Raw genomic sequence first — 18639 nt, forward strand, 5'->3', positions numbered from 1 at the left:
TTTGCTCTTTCATCTCTCCTTCAATGCCTGCATTTGCTCTTTCATCTCCTCATTTGGCTTCCCCTGATTGTTTTAATTATGTACATTCTGAACTCCCTTTCTGACATTTCTTCTGCTGTGCTGTCATTGGGTTTTATTGATATAGTATCTAGGTTTGTTTGGGACATTTTCTTCCCTTGTTTTCTCAAATTGGTCAGATTTCAGTGGGACTCTGAGATATTGAAGATTTCCTCTATTGTCTTATAGTGTCCCTGTAGATTTCCAGTATATCACCTCCAAGCCTTCAGTAGCCTGAAGCCTTGGAGGAACTTGATAATGCAGTGCTTCTGACGAAAAGCTGCCCCTAGCCCGCTAATGGTTCCAGGGCTTGGAGCTGACTCTGTGTGGAAAGGCTCTCACTGGTCTGTTCTGCTCTGAGAAACTGGCCGTGGAAGGAACCTGCTGCCGGAGGGAGCAGGGCTCCTTGGAGAAGTCTCTGGCTGCCCTGCCCTGGTTCCAGAGGCTGCCTGCGGGTTGGAGCTCACCGCTGCCTCCGGGACTTGGAGCTGGCTCTGTGCAGAAAGGCTTTCACTGGGTGGCCTGCTCTGAGAAGCTGGCCGTGGAAGGAGCCTGCTGCCGGAGTGAGCAAGGCTGCCTGGGGAAGACTCTAGCTGTCCTGCTCTGCTCTGAGAAGCTGCCCCTGTCTTGGCCTGCCCCCTAGGCCGAGCTTCACCCGGTGGAGGAGACTCACCCCGTGGCTCTATGTTAATTCGATTCTCTCAATGCCTCCCCTTCTGAATCCTGGGTTCTGGAGTGACAGGAGATGCAGTCACCCTCTAGTCTGCCATCTTGGATCTCCCCGATAGTTTCATTCTAATGAATAACTGTGGCATTCTTTTTTTTTTTTAATTTGAAGAATCTTAATAACCCCTTGGAAAAACTTGCTGACAATAGATTGCCAGTGATTTGTACAAAATATTTATAATACTTTGCTTCTAATCACACTAAAATTTAACTATTTTAAATACTCTTTTAACATATTATAATGAAATTTTGGACCAACAATAGAATAATCAACACACATGAGCTACATATTAGAGTAAAACAGTGCTAATTGTTTTATATTTGCTACAATTTTTAAAACTTTCCACCAGAGGGTGCTAAAAGAGTGAAAATGATTTAAACTTAGAGGTGTTAGAATTGAGTCTCTTAACAGTTATTAATATTATACAAATATTCCAGGTTGGGTTTTGATTGAAAATTCATATTTTCATACTTTTCTCCTCCTCCCAAATTGAAGATTATTAAAAGTAATTTCTACTCATATCAAATATTTTATTTTCTAGAAAGCACATGTTTCTATATAAAGGAAGGATGAGCAGGTAAGGGGCATTTTTAATTTATTCCTTTCTTAAAATAGAAATGCTATGGTTCAAAAATCATTTTTATTGCAATAGTTGTTTAACTGTGAAATTTCTAAAAATCAGTGACACCTAAATTTTAGTAGGTTGAACTACAGATAAAATGAAGAACCACTTGTTAGAAATGACTCTCTGATTATTATTAACCAGAGACAGATATTTCAAAGAGTATTTGTTTTACTGTAGTCAGGTGATCTCAAACTAAATACTGTGGAGATAAACAAATGTAAAATCTTTCTTATTTCAAAGTAAGGTTTTATGAGGAAAGAATTTTGCATTTTTTATTGCCTAGGAAAAATCTATTATGATATATCCAAAGTCTACTTGCTGTTCCTCTTACAGAATATAACTAAATCATTTCCCTTCCACTTGTCCAAACTGCAAAAGGAATCTATCCATTAAAACAACTATGACTTATTACAGTTATTTGATTATGAGTATATATGATTTTTTATTAAAATTTTATTATCATTAATATTTTTATGTTTTTATCACAATGCCTATGTTCTGTTTTAGTATATGGAAGCATAAAATTATAAAAAATGCTGTCTTTATTTTCTAAAATACACAATATTGTATGTGGTATACATATTTTTTGCAGCATGTTCTATAGAAAATTCATTTTTTCTAGGAGACAGGGAAGATTGATACAGTTAAGCTATGTATATGTTACATATATATAATATATGATTATATATTAAATACATATTAAAATCATCAAAAAAGTAGTTGCACTATACTAAAAATACCCACATATATCATCATGTCCTAATTTTTCATAGGTGTACAAGTATATGAAATGCATAGTGTTAATTATAAATTGATTCTGAAAATTACTTTTGTCAGTATTTGAGTGAATATTTATAACTCAAAAGTTCATTTCCAAGTTATGTAACACTTGAAAATATCATATTATAAAATGTAATATATCTTATTTTGTTTTGGGAAATTTTCAGCAAGATTCCTGTTAAGCATAACAAAAAAGCAATGATTTCAGGGAAAATTGTCATTGATAATTTATTCACCATTTATGTTAATATTAATACTCCAGTGGTGATAGTAATAGTTCAGTAAATGTCTTTTCATATTAATTCTGTTGTAAAGTCAAAAATTTAACAGTAAAACTATACTGATTCATTTGCTGAACTATGCACTTCTATTTTCAAAAAATGAATACCTTGTCAATTACTTCTTTCTTCACAAAACATAGACATTATAACAATGAATTTTATTTCTATTCAAACAAATATAAAAAGTTGGTGCTTACATTGTATGTAAAAAATCATTCATTGGTTATCCTTGGCATTATTTAAATTATTTAATACTTTAGATATTTTTCTCTTGATGTCTAGAAATACTATCCTATTAAATACATTGAATGAGCAATTAGTGCTTCAGATTCCATTTTCTTGATCTACATCTATGCATAGAAAGTTAGTTATTACTTCAAAAGTTCACTTTATGGAGATCATGTCCAGATACATGATCTCAAATGAATATAATATGCATCTCTGTATGCATTATATTAAAAATCATGAGATTTTGCAACTTTATCATACTGAATAGATGAAGTAAATGTAATTTACTTTTTTTGTAAAAATCTCCAATATCACATTAAAAATTATAGCTATTAAAGTCAAAATTATATTCCTCAATGACACAGCTATGTATAATGAGCAGAGGTCATGATAATGAATTACTTTGGCAATGGGAAGACATTTAGAATTTAAACTCTCCTGCAGGTGATATGCCAGACAGATGATCTATCATATGTGTTTGATTCAATGGTAGGTGCCTATCATTATTATTAAACATTTGATATGAGTAATATATAGATTTTGTTATAATAATTCTCAAATGACCACAGTTGGGATCTGTTTATGGTTGCTACTGAATTTTATTATTGTTTTTATAATATAAACAAAATAATCTAAGTCCTGAAGAACAAGTAAAGGTACAATGATCCATAATAGCAATAATATACAAAGAAATGACTCAATAGGTTTACATGTGTAACAGACAAACTCTATAGTACTATGGAGGAAAAAAAAAATAAAGGAAATAGAAACCCTGATTCAAAAAGTTCCTCCTACTATCAAAACAACTCACTGTTTAGTTGTATTCCAATACACCTTTTCTTACACATTGCTTATTATTCATAATGAAAACATTCATTAACATATTTCATTTTTTTGGGGGGGGGTTCTGGGGATCGAACCCAGGGCCTTATGCTTACAAGGCAAGCATTCTACCAACTGAGCTATCTCCCCAGCCCCCTTTTGGTTGTTTTTAATTGTTTTATTTTTATGTTTGCTTAGTCATCTTTGAAGTAGGGAGATTCATGAAATCCCCAGTACCCTTAATATGAAGACAGCACATTGTTCATGCTTCTAAGAAAGCGTTTTGTTTTGCTTTACATTGATTTGTTTTGTTTTCCATTTTCCCAGTTTAAGCAATTAGCTAGTGAATCCTTTGTGTCAACAGACTTTAAATTGCCAACATGAAGTTTAGTTATAAACTTCTCATAGAATAAAGTAATTTATTATTAATTTTACATATTTACATTCAAATCAAATTATGCATGAAGGAAACTTAAGATTTAAATAAATTAACTATTTTTTTTTTTAAATTAGAGGTTCAGTACAATATGGCCAGTTTTCCTAAACACCCATTTATGTGGGCCTGGGCAAAATATTACATCTGCCCTATACTTTTACTGAGAGAAAACATTATACATGATGAATATGTGCATATGTCTTTCTCACCTTTAGAAATGTATATTATTGCTAAAAGGCAGGAAAATCTTCTATTCTTCCTTATCCAAAAGTTAGTTTACTTTAATTAAAATGTTAAAATTTTTAATTAAAATTTAAATTAAAATTTAAATTAAAATTTAAAATTAAAATTTTCTCCAAACTTGCATCCCTGTGATAAAACCCACTTGACCATGGTGTGCATAAGCTACTCTGCCTTCACCTGAGCATAATCTCACTTTTTAATTGACACTACAAAAGAAATACAGCTTTGGCTCCGGTTCCCTGCTGTCATTGCTGTCTTCCAGGCGCTGCTCACATGAGCCAGGAAAAGAATGGGGCGTGAGGGTAGGCACTGTGGGTGACCAGCCCTGGCCTGACTGAAGACCTGCAGAGCCCTTGACCTTCTTGCCACAGGCACCTTGCTCCCGTTCAGCAGCCGCTGTGGGGTCATCACCCTCTGGGATGTCACCTTCAGTTGGTAAGGAGTAAACAAGTTTTATTCATTAGAAATATTTGAAATGGAACTTATAGAGATGAAACAAAAAACTTCATAACATGATTTTATTACAGTCATGTATGTATCACAAAGTAGAATGATGGACTGTTTTAATAGTTTATAACTAGGATCCTTAGTCTTAGAGATTAGTTATTAAATAATTAATATGAACTCACAAAATTTCACTACAATTATAGCTAAAATAACTGGTAATATAATTTGAGGGTTTTTTTTTTTTAAAAACTATTCCTTATAGGAGACAAAAAGAATACAAATATGTTTTCCTTTTCTGACATTTATAGGATTTGTTGTACAAAACACATAAAAATACTTTTATTTTAAAAATTTAAGATTAGTTTAGATATTATTCAAATACAAAATTCTACAGAGTTTTAACAAAACCTTGTTAAATAAAAATAAATAAATAAATATAAAAGGACTTGGGATGTAGCTCAACACCCTTGGTTAAAAAAAAAAAAGTAGATTTACCATGTTTTGCCTAATTAGTACACTCTCAAAATGTACACTTCTTATATCTCATTGTAGATTCCTAAGCACAATGTTTTTTTGTAACAGTAAAATAGTGTCAAGTAGAAAAATTAGCTTTTTAAAATTCAGAGGTGTACAAAATTGATAAAAAAATCTAGGGCTGATTTTATCCTAGTATTGTGGACTGAATGTTTTTTGTGCCCCCACCCCACAAATTCATATGTTGAAGTCCTAAGTCCTAATGTGACTGTAATTACAGTTAGGGCCTATGAGGAAGTGATGGGGCTCTCTCTCCCTGGACCCTCAACCATGTGAGGACATAGAACATGGCCATCTGCAAAACAGGAAGAGAGTCTTCACCAACAAGTAAATTGGCCAGAACCTTGATTTTAGACTTTCTACCCTCCAGAATTGTGATAAAATAAATACCTATCATCTTAAAAAAAAAATCGAGGGCATTGAAGTTAATGCATTGAGGGCATTGTGATTGAAGTTAATTTTATTATGTAGTTAGATATTTGTCAACTGTTCCAAGATAAGTGCAAACTGTCTACATTTCTGAGATCCATAAAAGTACTTCTGGACTTGAAGTTCACTTTTATATCTCATATTTATCATGTGACAACATTATCACTCAATCTTGTGTTTCAGATTATCTGACAGCAATTAATAGATAATATCTAGAAATATATATAAATATATAATATTATATATATACATATATATAATTCATTTCTTTATTAAATTCCCTAAGGGTGAGTGTAAAACAAAAATAACATAAATTGTTTTCAAAAAATTTGAACTATTTACCTCATCTATGACCTTATTGACCCAAAATAAAACATTTCTCCTTACAAATTTATCATCTCAGGTATTCCTTATAGTAACAAAATATTGACAAACACAAAACATTTTCTCAGTCACATAATTAAACTTCTTGAAGCATAGTATTATTCATGTCACTCTATCATTTATAATCCTACAATGATATTTCACTGCCTGACTCTAGTTTAGCATTATGCATTTTATTTTTATAATTTACCTCAATTTGTGATGATACTAAATGTGACTCACCACCCTTCCTCAAAAATATAATCAACTTTTCTTTTTTCCCTACCAATTTTTTTGTCCTTCATCTTTTTTTGTTTTGTTTATTTAATTTTAATTTATTTTTATTGTAAACAAATGGGATACATGTTGTTTCTGTTTGTACATGGAGTAAAGGCATACCATTTGTATAATCATAAAAACAAAACAAAATAAAAAAACTATTCTTTCACTCTTTAATTGTTTTGTAGAAAGTTAATTACCATAAATGAGTAGGTTTAATTCTGAACTGTCAATTTCATTTTTTGATCTATATGTGTTTACTGTAGCTTTGCATTAGGTTTTGAAATCAGGAAATAAGAACACTCTGACTTTGTTGTTTTCAAGTTTGTGTGTGTGTGTGTGTGGCTATTCTTGGTCCCTTGCATTTCCTAAAGAGTTTTAGGATCAGTTTGTCAATTTCTGCAAACAAAACAAAACAAGCCAGCAGGGTCATGCATTCCTGTAACCTAGTGGCTCAGGAGGTTGAGGCAGGAGGATCAAGAATTCAAAACCAGCCTCAGCAAAAAGTGAGGTGCTAAGCAACTCAGTGAGATCCTGTCGCTAACTGAAATACAAAATAGGGCTGGGAATGTGGCTAAGTAGGGCTCCTGAGTTCAATCCCAGGTACCCAAAAAAACAACACCACAAAACAACAAACAAACAATAACAAAAATCCCCTGCCCCAAAACCACTTTGGATTTGGGTAGAGATTTTCTTGATTGTATAGCCCAATTTGGGATTTATTCATTTTTGAACAATTCTTTCCTGTCCAATTCATCACAGACTGTTACTAAAATTTATTACAACATCATTTCATAGGGATAAAAGGAGATAATAATGGGGTAATAATGAAATAAAGTGGTAGCTTATGAAGCACGGTGGAATGGATGGTTAGTAATATAATTGCAGCTGAATGTTCTAGAGTAGTAGTTTCCAAATTCTTGTGTATAATTGCTCTCACTTTGCAGTGAGGCTGAATATGGTAAATCTAAAGGAACTTTTTATTCAGAAATTGCATTTTTCTTACTTTGGTTGTTACAATATCATTTAAAAATAATAAATCAAAGTGGTATATTTTAATTTCATAATGTGCTTATCAGCTCTATATTTGTTCAGTGTTTATTTCCTTTTAAATGACATAAAAGCTTAAAACTCTGGAATCTGTTCTGTAAAGCACCTCTGTACCAGTCAAAATTCTTAGTTGTAAGAAATAAAAAATAACTGAATAATTGAAAAAGAGAATGGATTCATTAAAAGGATACTGGATAGTCCATTAACACTCTTGGTTGCGGGTAGAAAACTATGATGGGAAGCTTCTTTTGTCACTCCACTAGTCACATATAGTAATTACAGTTTGTACCTCAGGAAGTTTCCAGAAACACTCTCAGTCACATTCTAAGAATATGAACTGACACCATATTTTAGTGTTAAAAGCCAGTGCATATAATGGGAACTTTTAAAGCTCCAGTTTAGTTTAAAGCTCTCTGTGATCGTTCAATTAAAATAGACAAATGTGCATTGACCACCCACTATGAGCACTTGGCTAGTCTCCAATCATGAGCTCTGCCATGTTTGACTTGACTTGGAAACAACTTAGTCATGTTAAGTGTATTTCCTTGCCTACCAGTGAATGAGGAAGGAGAACTCTCCAACTCTGTTGGGTTTTTTTTTTTTTTTTTTTTTTTTTATTTTTTTTACGTTTACATAGGGTAATGATGTTTATTATATTTTTCCCCTCCCCCCCACCCCTCCCACCCCTCCCACCCCTCCCACCCCTCTTTTCCCTCTACACAGTCCTTCTTTCCTTCATTCTTACTGCTCTCCTTAGCCTAACTCTAAACCTAACCCTAAACCTAATGCTAGCCCCTCGCACCCCCCATTATATGTCCTCATCCGCATATCAGCGAGATCATTCGTCCTTTAGTGTTTTGAGATTGGCTTATCTCACTTAGCATGATATTCTCCAATTTCGACCATTTGCCTACAAATGCCATAATTTTATCATTCTTCATTGCGGAGTAATATTCCATTGTATAAATATGCCACAGTTTCTTTATCCATTCATCAACTGAAGGGCATCTAGGTTGGTTCCACAATCTGGCTATGGTGAATTGAGCAGCAATGAACATTGATGTGGCTGTATCTCTGTAGTATGCTGATTTTAAGTCCTTTGGGTATAGGCCAAGGAGTGGGATAGCTGGGTCAAATGGTGTTTCCATTCCAAGCTTTCTGAGGAATCTCCACACTGCTTTCCAGAGTGGTTGCACTAATTTGCAACCCCACCAGCAATGTATGAGTGTTCCTTTTTCACCACATCCTCGCCAACACCTATTGTTGCTTGTATTCTTGATAATCGCCATTCTAATTGGGGTGAGATGAAATCTTAGGGTGGTTTTGATTTGCATTTCCCTTATTACTAGGGATGTTGAACATTTTTTCATATATCTGGTGATTACTTGTACATCTTCTTCTGTGAAGTGTCTGTTCATTTCCTTAGCCCATTTGTTGATTGGATTATTTGTATTCTTCGTGTAGAGTTTTTTGAGTTCTTTATAGATTCTGGAAATTAGCGCTCTATCTGAGGTATGGTTGGCAAAGATATTCTCCCACTCTGTAGGCTCTCTCTTCACATTTCTGATAGTTTCCTTTGCTGAGAGAAAGCTTTTTAGTTTGAATCTATCCCAGTTGTTTATTCTTGCTTTTATTTCTTGTGCTATGGGAGTCCTGTTAAGGAAATCTGATCCTGAGCCAACAAGTTGAAGATTTGGACCTACTTTTTCTTCTATAAGATGCAGGGTCTCTGGTCTGATTCCGAGGTCCTTGATCCATTTTGAGTTGAGTTTTGTGTAGGGTGAGAGATAGGGGTTTAGTTTCATTCTATTGCATATAGTTTTCCAGTTTTCCCAGCACCATTTGTTGAAGAGGCTATCTTTTCTCCATTGCATATTGTTGGAACCTTTGTCTAGTATGAGAAAATTGTATTTATTTGGGTTTGTGTCCATGTCCTCTATTCTGTACCATTGATCTACCTGTCTATTTTGGTACCAATACCATGCCGTTTTTGTTACTATTGCTTTGTAGTAGAGTTGAAGATCTGGTATTGCAATACCCCCTGCTTCGCTCTTGCTACTGAGGATTGCTTTAGCTATTCTAGGTTTTTTATTCTTCCAGATGAATTTCATAATTGCTTGCTCTATTTCTGCGAGGTACATCATTGGGATTTTAATTGGAATTGCATTGAATCTGTATAGAACTTTAGGTAGTATAGCCATTTTGACGATATTAATTCTGCCTATCCAGGAACATGGGAGATCTTTCCAGCTTCTAAGGTTTTCTTGAATTTCTTTCTTTAGTGTTCTGTAGTTCTCATTGTAGAGGTCTTTCACCTCTTTTGTGAGATTGATTCCCAAGTATTTTATTTTTTTCGATGCTATTGTGAATGGAGTAGTTTTCCTAATTTCTCTTTCTGAAGATTCATCACTTATGTATAAAAATGCATTGGATTTATGAGCATTGATCTTGTAACCTGCTACTTTACTGAATTCACTTATGAGTTCTAAAAGTTTTCTGGTGGAATTTCCAGGTTCCTCTAAATATATAATCATGTCATCAGCGAACAGGGATAGTTTGAGTTCTTCTTTTCCTATTCGTATCCCTTTAATTTCTTTGGTTTGTCTGATTGCTCTGGCTAGAGTCTCAAGGACGATGTTGAATAGAAGCGGTGAAAGAGGGCATCCCTGCCTTGTTCCAGTTTTTAGGGGGAACGCTTTCAGTTTTTCACCATTTAGAATGATATTAGCCATGGGCTTAGCGTAGATGGCCTTTATAATGTTTAGGAATGTTCCCATTACCCCAATTTTTTCTAGTGTTTTGAGCATGAAGGGATGCTGTATTTTATCAAATGCTTTTTCTGCATCTATTGAAATAATCATGTGATTCTTGACTTTAAGTCTGTTGATATGGTGAATGACATTTATTGATTTCCGAATGTTGAACCAACCTTGCATCCCTGGGATAAAACCCACTTGATCGTGGTGCACTATCTTTTTAATATATATTTGTATGCGATTTGCTACAATTTTGTTGAGAATTTTTGCATCGATGTTCATTAAGGATATTGGTCTGAAATTTTCTTTCCTTGATGTGTCTCTGTCTGGTTTAGGTATCAGGGTGATATTGGCTTCATAGAACGAGTTTGGGAGGGTTCCCTCCTCTTCTATTTCATGGAATAGTTTGAGGAGTATTGGAATGAGCTCTTCTTTAAAGGTTTTATAGAACTCGGCTGAGAACCCATCTGGTCCTGGACTTTTCTTTGTTGGTAGGCTTTTGATGACCTCTTCTATTTCATTGCTTGAAATTGGTTTATTTAAGTTGTGTATGTCCTCCTCGTTCAGTTTAGGTAGTTCATATGTCTCTAGAAATTTGTTGATGTCTTCAAGGTTTTCTGTTTTGTTGGAGTATAGATTTTCGAAATAGCTTCTAATTATGTTTTGTATTTCACTCGTGTCTGTTGTGATGTTTCCTTGTTCATTCCGAATTTTAGTAATTTGAGTTTTCTCCCTCTTTCTCTTTGTTAGTGTGGCTAAGGGTTTATCAATTTTATTTATTTTTCAAAGAACCAACTATTTATTTTATTAATTTTTCTGATTGTTTCTTTTGTTTCGATTTCGTTGATTTCGGCTCTGATTTTAACTATTTCCTGTCTTCTACTACTTTTGGTATTGGTCTGCTCTTCTTTTTCTAGTGCTTTGAGCTGTAGTGTTAACTCGTTTATTTGTTGATTTCTACTTCTTTTTTTGAATGCACCCCATGAAATAAATCTTCCTCTAAGTACTGCTTTCATAGTGTCCCAGAGATTTTGATATGATGTGTCTTTGTTCTCGTTTACTTCTAAGAATTTTTTTATTTCCCTCCTGATGTCTTCTGTTATCCATTCATCATATAATAGTGTATTATTTAGTCTCCAGGTATTGGAGAAGTTTCTGTTTTTTATTCTGTCATTTATTTCTAATTTCAATCCATTATGATCTGATAGAGTACAAGGTAGTATCTCTATCTTCTTGTATTTACTAACAGTAGCTTTGTGGCATAAAATATGGTCTATTTTAGAGAAGGATCCATGTGCTGCTGAGAAGAAAGTGTATTCATTCTTTGTTGGATTGTATATTCTATATATGTCCGTTAAGTCTAAATTGCTGATTGTGTTGTTGAGATCTATAGTTTCTTTATTCAATTTTTGTTTGGACGATCTATCCAGTGGTGAGAGAGGTGTGTTAAAATCGCCTAGTATTATTGTGTTGTGGTCTATTTGATTTCTGGAATTGAGAAGGATTTGTTTGACGTACGTGGATGAGCCAATGTTCGGGGCATAGATATTTATGATTGTTATGTCTTGCTGATTTATGCTTCCCTTAAGCAGCATGTAATGTCCTTCTTTATCCCTTCTGACTAGTTTGGTTTGAAGTCCACATTATCTGAGATGAGGATGAATACTCCAGCTTTTTTGCTGTGTCCGTGTGCATGGTATGTTTTTCCCCATCCTTTCACCTTTAGTCTATGGGTGTCTCTTTCTATGAGATGTGTCTCTTGCAGGCAGCATATTGTTGGATTTTTCTTTTTAATCCAATCTGCCAGTCTGTGTCTTTTGATTGATGAATTCAGGCCATTAACATTCAGGGTTATTATTGTGATATGATTTGTATTCCCAGTCAATTGACTCATATTTGTTTTTGACATGATTTGGTTTCTCCTTTATTTGGCTATTCCTTTAGGCTAGCGCCTCCTGTTGCTGATTTGCATCGTTGTTTTTCATCTCTTCCTCATGGAATATTTTGCTGAGAATGTTCTGTAATGCTGGCTTTCTTTTTGTAAATTCCTTTAGCTTTTGTTTATCATGGAAGGATCTTATTTCATCGTCAAATTTGAAGGTAAGTTTTGCTGGGTATAAGATTCTTGGTTGGCATCCATTTTCTTTCAGGGCTTGGTATATGTTGTTCCAGGCCCTTCTAGCTTTTAGGGTCTGGATTGAAAAATCTGCTGATATTCTTATTGGTTTCCCTCTGAATGTAATTTGATTCTTTTCTCTCGCGGCCTTTAAAATTCTGTCTTTATTTTGTATGTTAGGTATTTTCATAATAATGTGCCTTGGTGTGGGTCTGTTGTAATTTTGTATGTTTGGAGTTCTATAAGCCTCTTGTACTTGGTTTTCCATTTCGTTCTTCAGATTTGGGAAATTTTCTGTTATTATTTCATTGTTGTTCATTCCTTTGGTTTGTTTCTCTAAGCCTTCCTCAATCCCAATAATTCTCAAATTTGGCCTTTTCATGATATCCCATAGTTCTTGGAGATTCTGTTCATGATTTCTTACCATCTTCTCTGTTTGTTCCACTTTGTTTTCAAGGTTAAATATTTTGTCTTCAATGTCTGAGGTTCTGTCTTCCAGGTGTTCTATCCTATTGGTTATGCTTTCTATGGAGTTTTTAACTTGGTTTATTGTTTCCTTCATTTCAAGGATTTCAGTTTGGTTTTTTTTCAGTATCTCTAACTCTTTATTGAAATGATCTCTTGCTTCCCGTATTTGGTCTTTTAACTGTTGATTGGTGCGATCATTTAATGCCTGCATTTGCTCTTTCATCTCCTCCTTCAATGCCTGCATTTGCTCTTTCATCTCCTCATTAGCTTCCCTGATCGTTTTAATTACGTACATTCTGAACTCCCTTTCTGACATTTCTTCTGCTCTGCTGTCATTGGGTTTTATTGATGTAGTATCTAGGTTTGTTTGGGACATTTTCTTCCCTTGTTTTCTCATAATGGTCAGTTGTCAGTGGGACCCTGAGATATTGCAGTTTTCCACTATTGGCTTATAGTGTCCCAGTAGATTTCCAGTGTATCACCTCCCAGCCTTCAGTAGCCTGATGTCTTGGAGGAATCTGATAAAGCAGCTCATTCGAAGAATACTGCCCCTAGCCCCCTACTGGTTCCACGTTTTGGAACTGGCTCTGTGCGGAAATGCTCTCACTGTGGGCCTGCACCGTGCAGCTGGCCGTGTGGGAAGAGCCCACTGCCGGAGTGTGGAAGACTACCTTGGGAAGACTCAAGCTGCCCTGCCCGGCTCTGCTAAGCCACCTCTATCTGGGCCTGCCACCCGGGCTGAGTTTTACCCAGTGGGCAGACTCACCCGTGGCTCCATTTCAGTCCGAGTCTCTCAATGCCTCCCCTTCTTAACTCCTGGGTTCTGGAGCGACCGGGGGTGCAGTCTCCCTCTAGGCCGCCATCTTGGATCGCCCCGTGAAGAGAGCCCGCAGCCGGAGTGGGCAGAGCCGCCTGAAGAGGTCTCCGGCTGCCCTGACCTTATACCTGAGGCTGACTGCAGATCGAGGCTCTCCGCTGGTTCTTTGCAGGAGTACACTGCACTGCAGGGGCTCCGGGACTCGGAGCGTGCTCTGTTCAGACAGGCTCTCACTAGCGGGCCAGTTCCGTTCCGAGAACCTGGAGAAGCTGGCTGTGTGGGCGGGGCCCACCGCCGGAGTGCGCAGGACTGCCTGTGGATGACTCTAGCTGCCCTGCCCGGCTCCGATAAGCCACCTCTATCTGGGCCTGCCACCCGGGCCGAGCTTTACCCAGTGGGCAGACTCACCCGTGGCTCCACTTCAGTCCGAGTCTCTCAATGCCTCCCCTTCTTAACTCCTGGGTTGTGGAGCGACCGGAGGTGCAGTCTCCCTCTAGGCTGCCATCTTGGATCACCCCGTGAAGAGAGCCCGCAGCCGGAGTGGGCAGAGCCGCCTGAAGAGGTCTCCGGCTGCCCTGCCCTTATCCCTCTGTTGGGTTTTGATACTAAACAGCACATCCCTGAGAGCCCTGCTTGCTGCACCTGATATATACAGAGAGAGCAGGAAAAAGAATAATTACAATCAGGCTTCTGCTAGCTGTGCTTAAGATCAACAAGTCAGCAGAGTGCCAATCAGTGCATTTTTACAGAAGCTTGAGTTGGGAGCTTCCCTTTTCTCACAGCAAGATGACTGGTTTGTGGGAAACAAACAACCCTTGCATGCCTTCCAATCTGTAGTGGCCCCACTTCAAAAAAACAAAAAAGTGAACATGCACACACATAGACACACCAAATTGGGAGTGAAGAAGTGGTTCCCTGTGGTGTTATATATAAGGGATGTCTTGAAGACATTGGTCTAAGGAGTTCTTTATGGCAAGCAAGCAATTTGACCGAAGCAGCAAAACAATCAACCTTTATAAATTTGTTTATGTGTTATGGTAAAGGCCTTAGCCAAGAAACATTGTGTCAGGTCCACTATTTTTTGTGGATCCTGAGACTACCTTTGTATATACTGAAATACAAAAGTTTCTGTTGGTAGCATAAACGCTTAGTCATGGGAACACCAAATGAGAGGGTGAACAAGTTTTAATTTTTAATGATATACTGTGTATTAGAGTTCAAGCTTACTATACCTTATAAATAATAGATTAAATTTATTTGAGTATAATACACAAGTATTTAAAAAGTAAAATTGATTTCTGACTTTTTAGATGTAATCAGTATGATGTATTTTGTAATTACAGCAATTTATAATACACAATGAAAGTAAATTTATTAGTCTGTTTCTGTTGCTGCAATGTCATACTAGATGCTGAGTTTTTTACAAAGGAAAAGGTTAATTTAGCTCACAGTTCTGGAGATTCAGACTTGACATCAGCATCATTCAATTCTGGTAAAGGCATCAGAGGAGATTTCATCACAATGGCAACACCCATAAAAGGAGAGATCACATTGGAAGACAGGGAGTCAAAGGGAGGGAAAGAGTAAGGCTTGCCTTATTATAATAGCCTGCTCCCAAGAACTGATTCAGAGTCCCACAAAAACTATGTTAATCCTTCCAAGGGTACATTCCTGATGACCTTTCACCTCCTACTAGGCCTCATCTTTTAAAACTCCTATCACTTCTTAACAGTGTCACTCCAAGGACCAAGCTTCCAATATATTAACCCTTGAGGGAAACATGCCAAGGTCCAAATTAGAGCAGTAACAAAGAGGGCATTATTTGGAAATGGTAAATATTTTCTGATGGAGTGAATTTGGAGTAGAAAACATAATTTTTAGCATATGTTTTCTGTTGGTACACTGTGTAAGTGCATGTGAGTATGCATACACATGATGCACATGTACAAACAGGGGTAATGAAGACAAGATATTTTCTTATAAATAAATGACCAAAGGCCCTTGGCAAATATATTAGCTATTTATTGCCACATAACAAATTACCTCAATTAACTAATTAAATAATAAACATTTATTATCTCAGAGATTCTTGGGGTAGTTTAGTTGGATGATTCTGGCAATGATTCTTTCAGTAGGTTGTAGTCAAGGTGTCAACTGGGATTGTATTCATCTAAAGGCCAGGTAATGAATGTCTGGAGAATCCACTTCTAAGATGGCTTATTCAATCAACATAGGGATTATTTGGCTGTGTTCTCACTGGTTACTGGCAAAAGAATTCACATATTGTCTCTATTGACCTACTCGTAGTGCTATACCTATTCTCTTAAAACATGCCAACCAGCTTCCCACAGACTAAGTATAGCAAGAGACAGAGTAACAAAAGCCACACTGTCTTTTACCTGCTCCTGGAGATCACATTCTATATCCTATTGGATGCATAAATTTTCTCTGTACAAAACCATGAAAATCAGGAAGCAGGGATCCTTTGGGGCCATTTTGGGGACTGACAGTCATTGTACATATAAATGTTTATTTTTTTTTTTTAGTTTTATTTTATTTTTAATTGACAAATGTAACTTTACTTATGGAGCACTATGTGATGTTATCATGCATGAATATGTTGTGGAATAAACAAATCAGGCTAATTAACAGATATTTCTGTAACACTAGGATGAATGTTTTCTGACTGAGTTGAGTTTTATCCCTCTATTAGGTAATGATGTATCTTAGTTCTTACCATAAACACAATGTTTTTCTTTTCTTTTGTTTTTCAGTGCTAGTGAATCAAACCTATGGCCTCATAGCACAGTAGGCAAGTGTCATACCACTACTGAGATGCATCACCAGCCCTGAACAATTTCTATATTTGACTTACATGAAAAGATTCAGGATACCCAAGTCTGAAGATATTTTGTCTTTATTTTGTAAACATGTTAATTCTTGGGCATAGATTGTTAATGTCCCATTTCTTAACATTCCTTTTATTTCATGTATATAATCCATTGATAACATATAGATATGTCTTACTATTTATATTGAACAAAAAATGTCAACAAAAATTTACAAATATATTTCTTTAAGTTTTGCATTTACACTAATTATTCCATCACTCAATACCTCCTTCATCTAATGCAGTATTGCTTCAAGAATTCACCATGAAGAATACCTTTAGATTTAAAAAGAATGGTAATTTACTTGCCAGATCTCTCTATTGTAAAAAAGGATCTAGAAAATAGGTGTAACAGTGTGTTTCTGGAAAAACTGCACAACAATATGATTTTCTTTCCTCTCTGTTCTTCTCTCACTGGAGGAAGGATAAATTGGGAATAAAATATATGTATTTCTTCAAGAAAGACTCTCACAATAAAACAACTCCTTAGAGAGGACACAAAAATGGCGTAAAAATCTTTATAAACTGTTCTTTTAAAGTCTATTACATTCCGAAGTATTATTTCTAAATGGAAGTTTTTTTCCTTGCTTGATAACTTTGATTTTCTAATATTATATACAATTGCTTGCCTTAATGTGAAAATTCAAATTTCAGAAAGCATTTTATTTTTCTCCAAGAACATTCAGGTTGAGTTTTGCTTCATGTTTTAACCTTGGTTTTGTTTCTAGGCAGATATTACATTTCTAAAGCATGTCTTTAAGATGATTGAATAACTAATTTTTATATACTTTGATATAATTTTATTGCTGATAACATGAATAAATATCTGTTTTTAATGGAAGAAAGTAGAAGACTAAAGGGTTTCAAATACAGCATTTTATATTTTCTGACTTATTATTTATCATTGAAAACAAGTTGTTACTGAAATTTATTCATTACAATATAAAATGAAAAAAATTAAGATGTAATTTTGATTTGAATATGATAAGGTTTTTTTTTTAATCCTCAGACAAAAATGGAATATTTTCAAGATGTTAGTTAAGTCTATCTTGCTCAAATGCTTTAGTCCTAATTAATTCCAGAAATGTCCAATATGGAACTGCTATAACAATTAATATGAAAATATATAAATTATATTTTATAATAACCAGTGTCAGAATGTGGTTGGGGTTTGCATGGCACATTGTCTATCTTAAAGTTATGTTCAGTATTGTTGAATTAAAGAGCAAATCATTACCCTATGTAAATGTATGAGTACACAAATGGTATGTCTCTACTTCATGTACAGAGAAACAAGATGTATCCCATTTGTTTACAATAAAAATAAATTAAAAAAAAAAGAGCAAATCAGAAAACCATTCCAGATGTGGTTAGTAATAGTTGATGGGTGAATCTTGTAAAATCTTTTAGGTCATTCTAAGAAATTTTGTCTTCAATCTGTTTGAATTGATATTTTTAAAAGATGGCTCTGAAGACAAATAAGAGAACTATTGCAGTAATTTAGGTAGGATATGATAACTTAGACCAGGGTGGTGGCAATGGATGCAGAGGTAATGAAATAGTTTCTGCAGGAAGTAAAATGTACAGAATTAGGAGATGGATTTAACATGAGAAAAGAGAGATACAAAAAAAAAAATTGTGAACAAATATTTTGTCTTGCGTAACTGGTTTACTGGTCATATCGGTCATTGAGATGTGGCTCCTGAGTCACCGGCCAAAAGTGTGGTGTTAAGATCCCTATCCAATGATGAGGATCCTTTACTTTTTGTAGGAAGAACTTTGAAAGGTTCTATAATTAAAAAAAAAAAAAAAGTGGACTTTAACATTTATTCTGTTTAGACTAAAATTTCAAATTGAAACTGTATTATTAGCATAATTATGAGAAATTCATAAGCTATCCTTAGGAGTTTGCAAATCTACTTTTATACACAGGTATAGACTTTCTGACACTTGGTGGCAGCCACCACTTTACACAATGATGCTTTTAGAATATCGCCCTCACTCTTTGGACTACTTAGTAGATGAGAGCAGAAACTTATTTATGACACATTCTCCAAAGGGAATTGACATAAAGGAAGCCCTGAGATGGCTGGAAGAGTATATGGGTTGTTTCCCATCTTGTCGTTCGTGGGAAGCCATCCATGTTTAGCAGAATCAGGCTTGGCTGAGCCATGGGATACAGAGGTCTGACTCCCAGGAACTTACAGTCATGAGAGACTGTTTCAGATAGCCTAGGGTAGGTGATCCTGTACAGAGTTGGTTCATCGTCTGAGGATATGTTAATTCTCTAA

This window comes from Sciurus carolinensis, unplaced genomic scaffold (assembly GCF_902686445.1).
Source record: "Sciurus carolinensis unplaced genomic scaffold, mSciCar1.2, whole genome shotgun sequence".
NCBI classification, from domain to species: Eukaryota; Metazoa; Chordata; class Mammalia; order Rodentia; family Sciuridae; genus Sciurus; species Sciurus carolinensis.